Source organism: Mobula birostris, chromosome 20 (genome assembly GCF_030028105.1).
Source record: "Mobula birostris isolate sMobBir1 chromosome 20, sMobBir1.hap1, whole genome shotgun sequence".
Classification (NCBI taxonomy): domain Eukaryota; kingdom Metazoa; phylum Chordata; class Chondrichthyes; order Myliobatiformes; family Myliobatidae; genus Mobula; species Mobula birostris.
Window position 1 is genome coordinate 19,520,941 of NC_092389.1, and position 16,721 is coordinate 19,537,661.

The 16,721-nt window shown below is 41.5% G+C and overlaps 1 protein-coding gene across 1 annotated transcript in view; it reads right to left on the reverse strand.

The window, feature by feature from the left end:
• Nucleotides 1-14,206: 14,206 nt before the first annotated feature.
• Nucleotides 14,207-16,721, reverse strand: part of LOC140185520 (sialic acid-binding Ig-like lectin 14) — a 93,519-nt gene continuing 91,004 nt past the window's right edge. Inside the window, exon 12 of the transcript XR_011882639.1 lies at nt 14,207-14,266. The gene's annotated coding sequence lies outside the window, so the exon portion shown is untranslated. The remainder of the gene's footprint in view (nt 14,267-16,721) is intronic.

Below are 16,721 nucleotides of genomic sequence, written 5' to 3' on the forward strand. Positions count from 1 at the left end.
TCAAAAATCACATCTCTGCTGCTTCAATTCATTTCCTCATGTTACTAAATATTGTCCAACGTTCTGAACCATATAACATAACTGGATAAATGTAACATTTCAGTACTCTGAGGCAGGTTGTCATGCCTAGTTTAGTATTGGTCAGTATACTCTTCATTCTTGTAAAGGTGTCTTTTGCCATCCCTATTCTTCTTTTAATGTCCAAGTCGCACCTGCCATTTGATGTCACCCAGCTTCCTAAGTAGCAAAAGTTCTGTACTTGTTTTATGTCTTCCCTGTTTATTCTCAGCCTGCAGATAGGATTCTCCTTCTTTTTGGATATCACCATACATTCTGTCTTTTTGTGATTGATAGATAGACCCATTTTTGCACTTTCTTCAACAACTATGTCAATTAAGTTTTGTAGTTACTGAACCTGCCGGATCTGCCATTGGCCTTCGCTCGTATCCTGAGTAGGAACCCTTGCAGGTGCTACCGTTCCAGGTCAGAGCGGCCCTGGGAGCAATGAATGACTAAGGGGTAACTCCACTTTCCCCAAAGCTCTGAAAGTCCCCAGTCAGAGCTTCATCACTGGTTGCAGTTTAGAGTCAAACCCAGGACTATCATTCTTGTATAGCTGCATGAAATGATCAATCCAATGTATGTTCTCCTGGTGTAGATTTCCTCCCATGTTCCAAAGGAGTGCATGTTGGTAGATTAATTGTTATCTGTAAATTACCCCCAGTGCAGGAGGTTGTAGGAAAATCAGGGGATGTTAATGGTTAATGTGAGAGAACAGATTGTAAGCAAGTGAGGTGTCAGAATGATGGGATTACTCTGAGAGCCCACATAGAGTCAACGGGCCACATGGCCTCTTCTATGCCATATAAAAATGTGAGTATAAGATATACGGTATATACTGCACTCTCACGAGGAATAGAATCAAGAAACGTAGCAGAATCTGGGAAACAGACCTGTTGTATACAAAGTGGAGTATCCAATTCAGCAACTGGACTATCAGGCAGTTCTGCAGAGCACACCGCAGGCTGGAAAAGGCCTGAGTTACCTGATACACTAACTACAGATTTATAATTCAGTGCAATCATTTCATCAGAAAAAGTTGAAGATTTTTAATTCTAGGCACTGTTATCCGGTCAAGGTATAATTCATAATGCCGTTACATGTGCTTCGAGTTTACCACCATTTCCTGCTGTGTGCCATCATACCACATCCTGTGTTCCGGTTTACACAGTGCTTATCTGCTTCACCACAGTATGCTCCTTTACAGCTGGTGCAGAAAAATGAGGGGATTAGAGTTTCATCGAGCTGATTTCATATTTTACACTAAAAAGCAGTTCTGCATTACGTGGGCAAGCCTGGCTGAATTTCAAACCTACTAAATTGTAAATGACTTATTTCTGATGGATAGTGTCCAGTCTATACTGACACTCAGGCAGATCATAGTCGATCTACTCCTTAGTAACATTCACCACCTTTGTTCCATACTTATTGATCCCTCACCGATCAATTTTCAGTCCATGCCAATTCAAATGGTTCACTGTGAGATTTTCAGATTTTCCTTACTCTCTGTAAACAAAATGTTATTGCTTTTTCTCTATCAATCCCTAATCTGAGTTGAGATCATTCACTTTAATGAAATCAATCTTCTGCAGCTTCATTTATGGTGATAAAAATGTGTGCCAGTAATAAAGAAAAGATAACATTGAATATAAACTTCTTCCTTGATGAGAGAACTTTTAAAGAACATGCTCAGGGGCATTAATCAGACTAGTTTCCAAAATATTCTCTGAAAGGTCAGAAAATCTGACAAGAATTTGATGCCTGACATTTGAATGCTCACTGGAAGAAAAATGAATCATAAAAAAATGATTAAATGTTGTTTCAGTAAAGATACTGATCTAGCCATCAGGCTGAAAATGATCTGCATCAAAGTATCAAGTAGGGCAGAAAGAGAATAGATGATGGACACATTTATGCCGATGTTAAACTGGCTCTGTCAGCAACAAAGATCAAAAGCAAGTAGAGTGCAAATGGAGCTTATTTTGCAAAATAAGGTTCTCTTTGTTTCATGTAAAACAATAAGTTTTCCAGCCACTAGAAAAGAACTTTAAAGTAAAGAGCAACCCTCACAAAATGTTGAAGGAACTCAGCAGGTTGGGCAGCATCTATGAAGAGAAATAAGCAGTAAACATTTCTGTTATTTATAGTGTAAAGTTGTTTTTAAATAATAGTTGTTTGTGACTCTTGCAAATTCTTTTGACATTCTCTACTAAAAATGTCATTATATTAATAAACAATAAAAAGGCATGTGTTAAGAAGCGAAATTTGAGCTCTGACAATTTACACACACACAAAATGCTGGAGGTACTCAGCATGTCAGGCAGTATCTTTAGAGAGAATAAAGAGCCGATGTCTCAGGCCTTCATTCAGACTGGGAAGAAAGGGGGTAAGAAGCCAGAATAAGAAGGTGGGGAGGGTGGGAGGGGAAGGAGTACAAGCTAGGATGTGATAGATGACATGTCAGAATGGGAGTGGGGATTGGAATTAAAATGGTTGGCCACAGGGAAATCCTACTTGTGATGGATGGAGTTAAGGTGCCAACCTTTCCTGTTACCTTTCAGCTTCCCTTCTGCCTACCTCCTTATGCTGGCTTCTTACCCCTTCCTTTCCAGTCCTGATGAAGGGTCTTGGCCTGAAACATCAGCTCTTTATTGCTCTTCATGCATGCATGCATGTTCCTCCAGCATTTTGTATGTGTTACTCTGGATTTCTAGCATCTGAAAAATATCTTATGTTTCTGACTATTTACTGCTGTCATTTTATTAATTTATATGCTATTACTTAGCAGCACCATCTGAGCACAAATAGTCAGTTTCAGGCCTATCATTATGCTGTGAAGCTCCTATTCACCACCATCTCTTCTCACCTTGCTACTAAATATTTACACTGTTTTCTTGGCCTCCAGTACTGAATAAGCAGAAATTTCTTCTAACAAAATATTGGGAAAACAGTTCCCATTGTCGTTGGTCCTTACCATAAACAATGTTTCATAGGCATTCCACCTGAACCGTAAACCTAAACTGAACTAGATCATTTTTAACTTTGCAGTTATATGTGCAGCGTTACAGAAATCAATTATTTCCACCTCAATATGACGCCAAGGAAATTGAGAGGTGACATGATAGAGGAATACAAAGTTATAACAGGCATTGCTAGAGTAGATACCCCCACCTCCCAACTCTTTCCTTCACCATTCCCCCATTTCTGTTTCCCTCTCTCACCTTATCTCCTTATCTGCTCATCATCTTCCTCTGGTGCAGCTCCCCCTTCCCTTTCTTCCATGGTCTTCTACCCTGAAAAACCAGATTCCCCCTTCTCACGCCCTATATTTGTTTCACCAATCTACTTCCCAGCTCTTTACTTCACCAGTCTCCTCTCCCAGTTTTACTTATCACCTACCACCTTGTACTTCTTCCTCCCCTCCCACCACCTTCTTGCTTGACTTCTCATCTTTTTTCTCCAGTCCCGATGTAGGGTCTCGGCCCAAAACGTCAACTGTTTACTCTTTTCCATAGATGCCACCTGGCCTGCTGAGTCCCTCCAGCACTTTGTGCGTGTTGCTTTGGATTTCCAGCATCTGTAGATTTTCTTGTATGGATAGTCAATGTCTGTTTCTCATGCTGGAGGTGTCTCACCTGGGTTTAATGTGAGCCGGAGAAGCTTTAAGGAGGATCTAAGGATTACATTTTTCACACAAAGAGTATTTGGAATGAGCTGCCAGAGTGGATGGAAAAAGGAAAAGTAACAACATTTAAGAGGCATCTAGAAAGATACTTGAATGAGTAAGCTATAGATGAATAAAGAATTTGTACAGGTAAGTGGGATATCTGTAGATAGCCATGACACTTAGCATAGATAGGGTTGGTCAAAGGGTCTGTTTCTATGCTGTATGTGACTCGAATATTGCTTATTCTGTTTGACACATATTAAATGACCTTAAACACTGATCTGATCATTAAAGAGGTGGCATGCTAACAGCAATTAGCATAATGCTTTACAGCACCAGCTGTAAGATTGTGGTTTCAATTTCTGCCTCAAAGGAGTTTGTACATTCTCCCCATGACTATGTAGGTTTTCTCCAAGTGCCCTGTTACCTCCCACATTCCAAAGATGTATGGGTTAGGGTTAGTAACTTCTGGGCATGCTATGTTGACAACACTTGCGGGCTGCCTCCAGCGCAGCTCAGACTGTGTTGGCCGTTGACGCAAAAGGTGTATTTCACTGTATGTTTCGATGTTGGATGTACACGTGACAAATTAAGATAATTTCTTTAATCTTTGAACTACACTTCTGTCACCTTCACATTTGACCAACACATTCTTGATTGGCCTCCCTTATTTAAATGTCCACATTGTTGTCTGAGATTTTACTCACTAAGTCTTAGCCTGCAGCAAGAACCATTCTCCTATGACCTTTGTGGACACTGATTTAGTTATACTCCTGGTTTGGCTCCTTAATTTTAACATTTTCATTCTACTTTCCAATTTTGTCTACAGCTTGGCCTTAAAATCAATCCCTAAACTCTAAACCCCTACAATGTATCTGCAGTAATCCAGAAACTGTGGTGAAGCACCTTTGTGGTAGCAATCAAAGTTTTGTCATCGTTATGGAAAAGTTTAAAAATGAAATAGGAGTTAAGGTTACAAACTGGGTGATAGCACTTAGTTGTGACATAAACTAACAGAGAAGTGGGACTCATTCCTGAAAGTGGTGCAAAGAATTCAGGGCAAATATGTTCCCAAGAGATACTGTGTAATCTGGTCAGTAAGATGGCCAAAAAAGGTGAAGTTAAAATACAAAGAATTCAAAATTTAAGACTTACAAAAATCACATAGAGTACAAAAAAAATGTAGGGGTGAAGCTAAAAGGGAATTCATGAAAGCAGAAAAACAGACAAGTAAGAAAATGCTGTTAAATAAAGTAAAACAATCCAGAAGTGTTTTATAATTATAAAATTTTAGTAAAAAATTATAAAAGTGTGTTCTAATACGTGACAGGTGTGAGGTAGTTAAGGAAAGAGTAGGGGCCTTTTGGCGAAGGCAAACATTAATCTTTGTGAGGTTGCTGGGTGAACTTGTTAATTAATACTTTGTGGTTAGGGAATATTGTGGAGTTAAAATTTTGAATGGAATAGATCAATAAGAGAGGAAGTGTTCAGAGGTATTTTTGATTAGCAGATAAATTTCCATAAGATCATAAGACATCAGAACATAATTAAGCCAATCAGACCATCGAGTTTTCTCTGGCATTCCATCATGGCTGATTTCAAAGTTCAAAGTATATTTATTATCACATCAAAGTACATATATGTCACCATATACAATCCTGAGATTCACTTTCTTGCGGGCAATCACAGTAAATACAATAACCATAATAAAATCAATGTAAGACCACACCCAACAAGGCAGACAACAAAAGACAACGAACTGTGCAAATACAGAAGAAACAAAATTAATAATAATAAATAAATAGGAAATAAATATCAAGAACCTGTGATAAAGAGTTCATAAAAGTGAGTTTATACATTGCAGGAACAGTTCAGTGATGGGGCGAGTGAAGCTGAGTGAAGTTACACCCACTGGTTCAAGAGCCTGATGGTTGAGCGGTAATAACTGTTGCTGAACCTGGTGGTGTGTTTATTATCCTTCTCAATCCCATTCCCCTGCCTGCTCTCCATAATCTTTCACACTCTGGTTAATCAAGAAGCTATCAACCTCTGCCTTAAAGAAACCCAATGACTTGGCCTGCACAGCTGTCTGTGGCAATGAGTTCCACAGATTCACCCGCCTCTGGCTAAAGAAATTTTTCATCATCTCTATTCTAAATGGATGTCCCTCTATTCTGAGGCTGTGCCCTCTGGTCCTAGACTCCCCCACTACAGGAAACATTTTCTCCAAATCCACTCTATCTAGGTCTTTCAATATTCCACAGTTTTCAATGAGATCCCCCCCCCCCCGCACCAATTCTAAACTCCAGCGAGTTCAGGCCCAGAGACATACAATGCTCCTCTTATATTAACCCTTTCATTCCCAGAATAATTCTCGTGACCCTCCTCTGGATCCTCTCCAATGCCAGCACACCTTTTCTTAAATAAGGGGTCAAAAACTGCTCGCAATACTCCAAATGTAGTCTGATAAATGCCTTAAAAGCCTTAGCATTATATCCTTGCTTTTGTATTCTAGTCCTCTCAAAATGAGTGCTAGCATTGCGTTTGCCTTCCTTAACACCAACTCAACCTGCAAGTTAATCTTTAAGGAATCTGGCACAAGGATTCCCAAGTCCCTTTGTACAACTGACTTTTGACTTTTCTCCCCATTTAGAAGAGAGTCTATGCCTTTATTCTTCTACGAAAGTGCATGGCCATGCACTTCTCTACATTATATTCTCTCTGCCACTTCTTTGCCCATTCTTCCAATCTGTCTAAGTCCTTCTACAGACACAGTGCTTCCTCAACACTAACTGTGCCTCCATCTATTTTTGTATCATCCGCAAACTTGGCCACAAAGTCGTCAATTCCATCCTCCAAATCATTGGCATATACTGAGTAAAGGAGAGGTTCCAACACCAAACCCTGCATAGCACCACTAGCCTCTGGCAGCCAACCAGAAAAAAGGCCCCCTTATTGCCAATCTTTGCCTCCTGTCAGTCAACCATCTTCTATCCATGCCAGTCCCTTTCCTGTAACACCATGGGCTTTTCTCTTTTTAAGCAGCCTCATAGTGCGGCACCTTGACAAAGACCTTCTGAAATCCAAATAAACAACATCCACTGTCTCTCGTTTGTCTATCCTGCTTGTTATTTCCTCAAAGAATTCTAATAGATTTGTCAGGAAAGATTTCCCCATAAGGAAACCTTGCTGACTTAGCGTATTTTGTCATGTCCCTCCAAGTGCCCAAAACATTATCCTTAATAATGGATGCCAACATCTTTCCAACCATTGAAGTCAGGCTATCTGGTCTATAATTTCCTTCCTTCTGCCTCCCTCCCTTCTTAAAGAATGGAATGTCATTTGCAATTTTCCAGCCCTCCAGAACCATTCCAGAATCTAGGGAATTTTGAAAGACCATTACTAATGCCTCCACAATCTCTTCAGCGACCTCTTTTAGAACCCTGAGGTGTAGTCCATCTCGTCTAGGTGACTTATCTACATTTGTACCTTCAGACTTTTCAGCTTCTCAAGCAAATTCTCCTTAGTAATAGCAATGATACTTACTTCTGCTCCCTGACACTCTCGCATTTCTGGCATTCTGCCAATGTCTTCCACAGTGAAGACAATGATGCAAACTAAGTTCGTCTGCCATTTCTTTGTCCCCCATTACTACCTCTCCAGCATCATTTTCCAGCGGTCTGATATCCACTCTCACATCACTTTTACTCATTATATGTCTGAAAAAAATTTTCTACCTTCTTTTATATTATTAGTTAGCTTAACTTCATAATTCATCCTTCCTTACTTTATGGATTTTTCATTTGCCTCTGTTGGTTTTTGGAAGTTATCCTCTACCTTCCCACTAATTTTTGCTGTATTATATGCCCTTGTTATGTTTTGTAATTCCACAACATAAAACAAGTCAAAAGAAAAACACAGAGCCGGGGGTAACATGATTCTCCTTCGGTTTACTTTAAGTGAGGTGTGCGCATATGACGTGGTCATGTTATGATGTATGTCATTTACTTATTTCTTATAGATACCCCATAATGAATTATGTAATGAACAGAAATGCTTAATTAAACAATATATTTACAACATTACTCAAATATTACTGAAATATTAAATACACAATACTCCTCCTTCCTATAAACTCCAACTCAATGTAGAATGCATCTCAGCTATATACACAGTATAGTACGTAATACAATTACTATATAGAAATATCCACAGCATAGTAAATTTTAAATTGTTCCATTCTGGCTTAGAGATATAATTGCTGCAGAGCAATTTCTTATTCTAGTGGGGTAATGTATTTCCTGACAAGGGGGATCACTCTGCTGGGCAGTTGAGACTTGTGGTGAGGAAACAATCTCAAGTTCTTGGGCCTCCTCTGTGGTGGTTATGGGAATTGACTCTGGGACTGTAGGAAGTGATTCTGACTGCTCTGGTCTCTTTTATTTAATAATTGGCATTACTCTCCTCAAATGTTGGACGTGGCATGCCCAAATGACATCAGACGCAATCTCCACTGTGTAGGAGAGTGGTCCAGTTCTATCCTTAATCTTTCCAAGTAACCACTTTTGACCACCTCTGTAGTCCCTCACCAGGACTGCTTATCCAGGAATGAAACATTGAGCCTCCTAGCTGGAGGGGCCCTCAATTTATCTCAGCTGTTTGTCCTGCATACTCATTCTGAGATTGGATTTGAGCAGATCCAAGCGTGAGGACAAGGACGGCCTAGGAACAGCATAGCTGGTGAGTTGTTGGTTGTGGAGTGTGCAGCATGGGATATGCAAGGAGGAAATTGATGAGCTCCTGATTCAGTGTCCGTGTAGTGTGTTCTGCTGACTTTGCTCACAGTACATTCTTTAGACTCTGGACAAACTTTCTGCCATTTGTAGCTGGGTGATACAGTGCAGATGTAATATGTTTTATTCCATTCATTTTCAGGAATGACTGAAAATGTTCAGCAACAAACTGTGGTCCATTCTCACTGACTAAGAGTCCTGGAACACCAGTCCTTGAGTAGTGGCTTTTCAACATATCAACAGTGTGCAAGTCTGTAGTGGAGGCTATTGGGAAAACTTCTGGCCACTTTGTAACTGCATCCACTACTACCAAGAAATGTGTGCCCATGAATGGTTTGGCAAAATCCACATGAATCGTCTGCCAGGACAATACAGGCCATTCCCAGGGATGGAGAGGTGCTGTTCTTGGCATCTCCTATATGTATGGGTGTCCCGAACAGCACACGGCAAGTGGTGCGATCTGCTGATATATCCCAGGCCACCAGACAAAGCTTGAGCCAACACTTTCATTTTGACCATGCCTAGGTGACTAGGTGACCATGCCAAGTCTTTTGCTCGTGTGTTGAAGGTAGGTACTAGTTTCAGGAAATTTACTTCAGTGTTTGCTATCAGTACTGTATCATCCGCATAGCGGAGGTTGTTGATATTGTATCCTCCTATACTTATTCCAGGTAGGTCTTGTATGGCTCTCATGATGTTTTCACTGTACAGGGAGAACAGGCCTGGTGATAGAACACAACCCTATCTGACTCCTTGCTTTATTGGCTGATATTCACCAATCTCGTTGCCTATCCATATGGCTGCACTTTGTTGCCAGTAGAGATTCCTGATTATTCTTAGATCTTTTCTGTCGATATTAATACAGGTTTTCCCCGCTATCGGAAGGTAGAGCGTCCCTATGAAAAGGTTCGCAAGCCAGAACGTCGTAAAGTGAATAAGCAACTACCATTATTAATATGGTAAAAATTTTGAGCGTTCCCAGACCCAAAAAATATCCTACAAAATCATGCCAAATAACACACTAAACCTAAAATAACAGTAACATATAGTAAAAGCAGGAATGATATGATAAGTACACAGCCTATATAAAGTAGAAATACTTTTCTGCAGCACTGTCTAGCGCAGTGAAAATCTCACAGCAGCACTCGCGGTGGAAGCGCTCTCGACAGAAACACGGCGCAAGTGCTCTCGGCAGAAACACTCTCTCCAGTAACCTTTAAGCTATGAAGCTGCCAAATCATACCAAATAACACATAAAAATACACAGCCTATATAAAGTAGAAATAATGTATGTACAGTGTAGTTTCACTTACCAAAATCGGGAAGACTCCAATAAATTGCAGTTTCGTCACAGTTAAACACTTGCTTATAGGAATAACTTGTAATCTGTAACTATTTTTTTCAGTTCTGCTGGGAACTTTTCGGCAGATTCAGTATCAGCCGAAGCACTCTGTCCGGTAAATGTTAAACTATGAAGCTGCCCTCGCCTCAGAAACCGATCAAACCACCCATGACTACCTTTAAATTCCACTTTCGCAACACTTTCATCACTATTGTCCAGTGCTTTCTGTTTCAGCTTATTAAAAAGACTGACTGATTTCTCCTTAAGTATAAGAAAACTTAATGGAACACCATGATTTGTACACCCATCAATCCACTCAAGCAATAGACTTTCCATTTTATCCATTATTGGATGCCGACTAAGACAGACCACTTTTCTACGAGCAGAACCAACAGTAACATCGGCAGCTTTCAAAATTCTTTCTCTCTGTGTATAAATAGTGCGAATGGTGGACGCAGGTAAGTTCGACACGCGGACAATGTCCTTACTTCGTTCACCACGATTGAAAAGCTTAATTATGTCTAGTTTTACGCTAAGTGTAACACCCTTACAAGCAATTTTAGGCTTTTCTGATACCTTAGAACTCATCTTGCTCACGGATGCACAAAATAAATTGAGATAAAGCACGTGTTTAAGCAATGGTGGCTAGAATGCAGTTCCGGGGGAGGAGCTTGGCTGTTCGGGCGCGCGCTGCCTTTTTTCATAAAAGTGAAAACACCTTCTGTTAGCGAAAACAGGTAAATAATGTAGGTCTTTCATAACAGTGAGGTGTTGTAAACCAAACGTTCGGAAAACGGGGGCCACCTGTATCTTTAAGTATTTTCATGATGACTTGGTGTTTCAATGTGTCAAAGGCTTTTGTGTAGTCAATGAAACAGAAGTATAGGTCTTGTTGTACTTCTATTGACCTCTTGATAATATCCCTGAGAATATAAGTGGCGTTTGATGTTCCCTTGCCTTCGACAAAGCCGCACTGTTCTTCACTAATCTCTGGTTTAATTTTGTTTCTTATTCTGAGCATGATGATTCTAAGTAGAATTTTTGTGAGATGTCTCATTAAACTAATTGTTCTGTGTTGTCCACACTCCGTTGCATCTCGTTTCTTTGGCAGTGTAATGAATACTCTCTTTAAAAGATCTTCTGGTACTTTGTCACTGTTGTATATTCTATTCAATAAGATTGTTAATTTCTCTACACCAAAATCTTCTAGTGCTTCATACAGTTCAACCGGAATGTTATCTGGTCCTGATGATTTCCCCTTTCGCATTTTCTTTATAGCATGTTCCACTTCTTCTTTCAGTATTGCTGGGCCCTCGTTGTTTTTGCTAATATCAAAGTTGTCCTCTCGGTCTTTGTCTTTGATGTATTCTGACCATCTTTGCATTATTTTTCCTTTTCCATAATTGTAGAGCCGTCTTTTGCTTTTATACATCCTGTTGTTGTCCCACTTTTCTTCCGATTTGTGACCTCTTTGATCTCGTCATGCATATGTTTGCTGTTGTTGGTCTTTTGCAATTGTTCTATTAACTCACATTTGTCCTTAAGCCACTTTTCTTTTGCTTCCTTGCACCTGGTTGTTAGCTGTGCATGCAAGGCTGCATAGGCTTTTTCATTTTCCTTACATTTTCTTCTTTGTTCCATAAGATTCAGAATTTCTTCTGTCATCCATTTCTTTTTAGCCTTTTTCTGTTGTTTGGGAATCACCTCTTGTGCTGCTTGTGTTATGCTGTCTCTGAGGTTTTCCCATTGCTGTTCTATAATAGTGATGTTTTGTAGAGCCTCAAATTTGTTCTTTACTGTTATTTAGAATTCATTTTTGATGTCACTGTTTTTTCTCAAAAGTCCCAAATTCAGCTTTAGCTCTACTCTTGTTCTTTTAAGCTTTCTGAGTCTCAGGTACATCACGCTGATTATTGGTACATGATCACTGTAGCAGTCTGCACCCGGATATGTTTTGCATGATTTCAGAGCATTTCTATACCTTCTCCTTATAAGCATGTAATCAATCTGGTTTCTGCTGTTATCCCCTGGGCTCTTCCTTGTCCATAATTTTCTCAGGTGTTGCTTGAAGATGGTATTACCAATTATATAATCTTTTTCTGTGACTCATGTAGCTAGTCGTTCACCTCTCTCATTTCTCTCACCTATGCCGTAATGCCCAATATTGTCCTCGCCCCTGGTCTTGCCTACTTTTGCGTTGAAGTCACCTTGAATAATGGTATTTTCCGAGCTGTAGGATCATATTGGGAAATGAAATCCTGGAACAAGTTCACAACTTCAAGTACCTTGGATCATGGGTAACATCTATGGCAAATGCGAAACAGACATAAAAGCAAGAATAGCAATGGCAAGAACAGCATTTACAGAAATGAGAAACATCTTAACGAACAAGAAAATAGCAATTGACATCTGCCTTAGAACTCTCAGCTGCTATATTCTTCCTATATTGAGGTATGGTTGCGAGTCATGGACCATCACAAATGCAATCGAAGAAAGAATCAATGCGGTAGAGATGTGGTTCCTCAGAAGAATGCTATGCATATCATATACGGACAGGATAGCCAACGAAGAAGCTCTACAGAGAACGAAAACAAAACGTACGTTACTAGAAAAAATCAGAAGACAGCAATCAAAATTCTTTGGACACATCATGCGAAGAGAGACATTAGAACTGTCATAGTGGGGTCAGCACTGGGAGCAGACCCAAAATGCAAGACACAGACACTGAAGTACTAGGAACAGGACTAGGTCAGTCAAGAAAGCAAGGGAAGAAACGACGCTGGACAAGACACATGCCCTGGATGAGGCTAGGATACAGGACCTGGGCTTGGACTAGATTAGGGAAGCGGGACTTGGAGGAGGAACTAGGAACTTGGTACCTGGACAAGGACTCTGAGCCAGAGACTGGACAGGGGCCCAGAACCTGGGTCTTGACTCGGGCTCGGACCCCAGATCTAGGCAAGGACAAGACGTGGCTACAGGATGAGGAATGGTAACAGGACGAGATGTGACACTCCTGGACAGGACGAGGGAACCCCAGCACCGGGCTGGGTGAGGTACAAGGACAGGATGAGAACACAAAGCCTTGACTTGGTCGAGGGAGAACAGGAATGCAGAGCCTTGGTCAAGGGAGAACAGGAACATGGAACACAGAGCTGGGACCCCTCCTTGGGAACAGGACTTGGGGCCAGGGCTCTATACAGAGTCAGGACCCCTCCTAGGGAGCAGGATGTAGGGCCAGGACTCATACACAGAACACTGAGAGACAGATCTCCACTCAAGGTAGTGGCAAATGGCTGGACCTACGTAGTGAAGGCATGGACACAGAGACAGTTCCTAACTCAAGGTAGTGGCAAATGGCCAGACCTACCTAGCGAAGGCGTGGACACAGAGGCAGTTCCCAACTCAAGGTAGTAGCAAACAGCCAGACCTACCAAGCAGAGGCGTGGACACAGAGGCAGTTCCCAGCTCAAGGTAGCAGCAAATGGCTGGACCTACCTAGCGGAGGCGTGGACACAAGCAAGGTAGCAGGCAAGGCTTCAGACGAGGCTTCAGGCAAAGGTAGCAGGCGAGGGCTACAAAAGGAAGGGGAAGGGAAGGGAACAGTCCAGCAACTGAAGCTGAACCCAGGAGCTGTTTATATAGCCAGCCCAAAATGGGAAACATGTTCCTCAATTAAGGCACACAACAGGACAAGCGAATACTAGAAAACCTGGAGTAAGGAATAATGGACCAGACCGTGAACCGGAATGCGGACCTCACGGACTGGACCATGACAAGGACATTTAGTTACAACTGGAAAGTTGGAAGGAAAAAGAAGCAGAGGCAGACAGAGAATGAAAATATAGATGGAATAACATCATGGTTAGAAACAGGGGAGGCAACAACTACAATTCGGAGGGTCAGGGACCGTGATGGACAGAGAGACATGATCGCCCACGTCGAACAGCAAGGCACATGAAGAAGGTGACTGGCATGTAGCTCCTCCAACACATTAGCTCTCAGCTTGGATGGTACAACAACCTGAATCCCCACATGAGGCAACCCCTATCCAGGGCAAGTTTATCCTAGCGTTGGTAAAAATGGGGGGAATGGATTTTCTGCTGCACATTCCAGGCATTCTGGGTTGCTATGCAGGCCTGAGACAGTGTGGAGTCTTTTCTGATTTCTGTTTGGATCGTCTCTGCCATAATGGAGAGATTTTGATTTGCATAATGGATAATAAATCAAGAGGAGTGTCCTCTTTTGTAAATTCTTCCCTTATTTCCATTTCCAAGGGTAAACAGGACAATCCACTGCATTTCCATGATTAGTTGTCCTCCTGAATTTGATCTTGTAATTGAGTCCTCGAAGAAACAGAGTCCACCTCTGCATTCATGCTGCTGCTGTTAGTGGAACACCCTTCTGTGGATTGAAAATGGACACGAGTGATTGATGACCAGTAACAAGGGTAAACTCTCTCCCGCGTGAGTACTGGTTGAAACGTTTTACACCCCAAACCAGACACAAGGCCTCTTTGTCAATCTGTGCATAAGTTTTCTCTGCAGTGGGAAGGGAATGTGATGCAAAGACTGTGGGGTGTTCACTTCCATCACTCATAACATGTGACATGACTACACCTAGACCATAAGGTAAGGCATCACAGGCAAGTTTCACTGCATGATGTGGATCATAATGTGTCAGTACAGTGTCTGACATCACCATTTCCTGAAACTTTTTTGCAAGGCACCCCACTCTGCTTTATCCATTGCCATTTCTCCTAGTAATTTACAGTAATGAGTTAAAGGGGTGGAGCACAGTTGTCAGGTTACCTGATATAGTAATTGACAAATCCGAAAAGGATCACAACTGCGACATATCGTTTGGCCTTGGGATATCCACCACTGCTTGAATTTTCTCAGCACACTTGCGTAAACCTTGCTGAATTACACAAAGTCTACTTTGCTGAAGTGTTTTCTTTCAGAAAAGTTTGCAAAGATATCCTCTATCCTAGGCAGAGAGTATTGATCTACTTTTAGTATTGGATTGGTGGTAACCTTAAAATCACCACAGATCCTGACAGACCCATTCCTCTTGGCCACTGGGAACACTGGCATTACACATGGGCTCCACACAACCTTGGAAAAAATCCTTCAGCCTCCATGTGATCTAGATGATATAACGAACTGGACAGGCATTATAAAGCTTGGGTTTGGCATTTCCATTTACAACTATTTTACTCTTTTACTCTGGATATGTTTGAATTTTCCAATTCCATCCATGAACACTGCTATGGCATCATCCAGTACCTTTCTTAATTTGCTTTCAGTTGACTCTGTTACAGGGGATGTGGGATGCAAATGGTGGATGGATCTCCAATCAAATTGTAGTTGTCTCAGCCAATCACACCTCCACGATGCTGGCCCTCCTGTTTTTACCACATACAAGCATACAAGTTGGTTGTTGTACTTCACTGTTACAAATGTCATTCCCACTAGAGTTATCTTTTCTCCGGTATAAGTTCTTATTTGGATATCAGCAAGCTTCATAGAAACAGAGAAAACCTAATGCAATACAGGCCCTTCAGCCCACAATGCTGTGCCAAACATGTACTTACTTAGAAATTACCTAAGGTTACCCAAAGCCCTCTATGTTACTGAGCTCATGTACCTATCCAGGAGTCTCTTAAAAGAACCCATTGTATCTGCCTCCACCACCATTGCCAGCAGCCCATTCCACGCACTCACCACTCTCTGCATAAAAAACTTAACCCTGACATCTCCTCTGTACATACTTCCAAACACCTTAAAACTGTGCCCTGTTGTGCTAGCCATTTCAGCCCTGGGAAAAAGCCTCTGACTATCCACACGATCAATGCTTCTCATCATCTTATACACCTCTATCAGGTCACCTCTCATCCTCCGTCGCTCCAAGGAGAAAAGGCCAATTTCACTCAACCTATTCTCATTAGGCATGCTCCCTAATCCAGGCAACATCCTTGTAAATCTCCTCTGCACCCTTTCTATAGTTTCCACATCCTTCCTGTAGTGAGGTGACCAGAACTGAGCACATTACTCCAAGTGGGGCCTGACTAGGGTCCTATATAGCTGTAATATTATCTCTTGGCTCTTAAACTGAATCCCACGGTTGATGAAGGCCAATGCACTGTATGCCTTTTTAACCACAGAGTCAACCTGCACAGCAGCTTTGAGTGTCCTATGGACTCGGACCCCAAGATCCCTCTGATCCTCCACACTGCCAAGAGTCTTACCATTAATACTATATTCAGCCATCATATTTGACCTACCAAAATGAACCACTTCACACTTATCTGGGTTGAACTCCATCTGTCACTTCTCAGCCCAGTTTTGCATCCTATCAATGTCCCGCTGTAACATCTGACAGCCCTCCACACTATCCACAACACCCCCAACCTTTGTGTCATCAGCAAATTTACTAACCCATCTCTCCACTTCCTCATCCAGGTCATTTATGAAAATCACGAACAGAAGGGGTCCCAGAACAGATCCCTGAGACACACCACTGATCACCGACCTCCATGCAGAATATGACCCGTCTACAGCCACTCTTTGCCTTCTGGGCAAGTCAGTTCTGGATCCATAAAGCAATGTCCCCTTGGATCTCATGCCTCCTTACTTTCTCAATAAGCCTTGCATGTGGTACCTTATCAAATGCCTTGCTGAAATCCATACATACTACATCTACTGCTCTACCTTCATCAATGTGTTTAGTCACATCCTCAAAAAATTCAGTCTGGCTCATAAGGCACGACCTGCCTTTGACAAAGCCATGCTGACTATTCCTAATCATATTATACCTCTCCACATGTTCATAAATCTTGCCCCTCAGGATCTTCTTC